Source organism: Otolemur garnettii, unplaced genomic scaffold (assembly GCF_000181295.1).
Source record: "Otolemur garnettii isolate 467f Iridium unplaced genomic scaffold, OtoGar3 scaffold00046, whole genome shotgun sequence".
NCBI classification, from domain to species: domain Eukaryota; kingdom Metazoa; phylum Chordata; class Mammalia; order Primates; family Galagidae; genus Otolemur; species Otolemur garnettii.
In genome coordinates, this window is record NW_003852441.1 from 13,449,904 (window position 1) to 13,452,963 (window position 3,060).

The window sequence follows — 3,060 nt, forward strand, 5'->3', positions numbered from 1 at the left end:
CATCTTTTTTTTTTTTAGACAGAGTCTCATTGTGTCACCCTCGGTAGAGTGCTGTACTGTCACAGCTCACAGCAACCACAAACCCTTGGGCTTAAGCGATTCTCTTGCCTCAGCCTCCCAAGTAGCTGGGACTACGGGGTACTGCCACAACACCCGGCTAAATTTTGGTGCAGTTGTCATTGTTGTTTAGCTGGCCTGGGCTGTGTTTGAACCTGCCAGCCTCCGTGCATGTGGCTGGCGCCGTAACCACTGTACATAGGCGCCTGGCCAACAAAGAACATCTTTCTACACGTGATTGAGTTTCTCTAAGGTAGTGGTTCTCAAAGTGTGTGCTCTGAGTCATGACATCAAAACTATTCTCTTTTCTTTCTTTTGTTTTTGCAGTTTTTGGCCGGTGCTGGGTTTGAGCCCGCCACCTCCGGCATATGGGGCCGGCACCCTACTCCTTTGAACCACAGGCACCACCTGAGACCAAAACTATTTTCACAGAAATACTAAGACGTTATTTGCCCCTTTTCATGATCACTCTCTCATGAACGTGGAACTTTCCAGGGGCTACATGATATATAATATTGCAACAGATTCGCTGGAGAAGTAGGTACTGGAATCTGAATGTTTTCTATTTAAACCAGATGTGAAAGAGATTAGAAAAAATGTAGCACACACAGTGACGCTCTTCTCACTAATTATTTTTTTGGGGGAAATATGGTTATTTTAATAAGTGCTGTTTTTATGAACATGTAATGTGTTTATTGTTATTGTAAATGAATTAAATATTTTAAAACTTTCTCAGTTTTAATTTCTAATAAAGTAAATATCAATAGATAACCTGCATAAACAAATAAAATATCTTTGGTATCCTCAATAATTTTTTTAAGTTTTAAAATTTCAGATTAATAGGATGGTGCAAATGTTTAGGTTACATTGTTTTCATTTCTAAGGTAACATTCAAGTTGTAGTTGAGCCCTTGGCCCAGGGGGCATGCTGAACACCCTTCACATTGTGCACATTAGGTGAGATCCCACCAATCACTGTCCATGCTCCTTACCCTCCCCCTCCCTAGATTATACTTATGTTTTTCTTTCCTGTGGGTGTGTAGTTGTATATATATTGGTTTCATATTAGTATTGAGTATGTTGAATACTTTTTTCCCATTCTTTTTTTAACTTTATTCAAATTAATAGGACGGTACATTGCTTAGGTTACATTGTTCTCACTTCCAAGGTAAAGTTCCATTTGTACAAGAGCCCATCACCCAGGAGGTGTTTTTTTCCATTCTTAAGATACTGTACTAAGAAGAATGTGTTTCAACTCCATTAATTTTATGTTTTAAGAGACAGGATCTTACTGTGTAGCTCAGGCAGGCCTTCAACTCTTGGGCTCAAACAATCCTCCCTCTTCAGTCTCCCAACTAGCGGGGACTATAGGCAAGAGCCACCATGCTATGCTCCCTCAATCATTTTTAAGAGTGTAATGGAGATCTGGTATCAAAGGTTTGGGAACTGCTGTCTAAGGTATATGTCCTGGAGTGGAGTTGCTGTGTCCTAAGGAATCCACAATTTCAATTTTATTAGGTGTTATCAAATTGCTCTCCAAACTAGCTAAAAGACATTTTAAAAAATTTTATATATCCTTGGTGCATTTTTTAAAATGTTAAATTGTAAAGAACTGTGGAATTATTATTGCACGAGGCCAGTGATACAAACAGAATTGGTCTATTAAACATTGATTATTTTCTCTAGACAACAGTGAGACATGCAGGCTAATATTTGTTTTAAATGTTCTCAAAGTAAGTTTTTCTTGGTCACTGAAAATAGCTTTTCAGAGCATTAAAATTATATGTATCGGAAAATTTATTTTTGTTTGGTGGCTCATGGGAGGTAGAAATGTACAAGTTATGCAAATAAACTTTTTTTAACACTAGGGAAATTGACACCTTCTGCAATTTTTGTTAAAATAATGCTATGCAAATACATAATTTATAAAAAAAACCTGAGGCATCTAATGTTAAAAAAATTCAAAGACTGTTAATTTATTGGTCACTTTATAAGTGAGAATTTATTTTAAGCAATTTAGGGTTCTTTTTGATTGTCTATAGAATATTTAACTTGTTCAAGTATAGCTGATCTAAAACTTTAAATTTTGGTAATGAAATATGTGGGTGAATACAAAAGACTGAGTTTTAGAGTTCAGATGCACCAATATTAATTTGCTGTTTCTTCCAATAGTTTTGTATGTAGTGATTTGCACACCCTGTTCTAGTAAAGTGAAATGTGCTTACAGTCAAGTGTTACCTGTCTATTTATGGTGGAGGGTATTCAGCAACCAAATGTCAATCTAAGTGAGATTTCATTCTGCCTTTTAGCCATGGCAGAACAGACAAGTGTACCTTTAGGGAAAATGGATGGACTAGGTCAGGAATGGGGAACCTTTTGAAGACTGTATTAATTTATTAATAGGTATGATCAAATAAGGCCACATTCAAGAAACTTCAGTTAGATATATTACTATTTAAAAATGTTACTTTGTAAAAACAATAATTATTTTACAAAAAAGTAATTATAATTACGAAAGTAATTTTAATTTTGTAATTTTACAAAAAAGTAATTATAATTAAAAAAGTAATAATAACTTTGTAAAAATACAAATACTATGCACTTAATAATTTCAAAAAAAGAAAACTTAATTTTAAATGATTTTGTTGTGTTTGCCTTTTGTTGAAAAGCATTTGAATATTTGGTTGCAGGATGGAGGTCTACAGTTTCAGTCAATCCTTTAAATAAATATCAGTAACTTGTGATCTTAAGGGCTAAGTTAGAGAATGTAAAAGCTGGGCACAGTGGCTCATCTTCTAATCCTAGCACTCTGGGAGGCTGAGGTGGGTGGATTGCTTTAGGAGTTCAAGACCAGCCTGAGCAAGAGTGAGAACCCCCATCTCTACTGAAAATAGAAAAACTAGCCAGGTATGGCAGGTGACTGTAGTCCCAGCTACTTCGGAAGCTGAGGCAAGAGGATCTCTCCAGCCCAAGAGTTTGAAGTTGCTGTGAACTATGATGATGC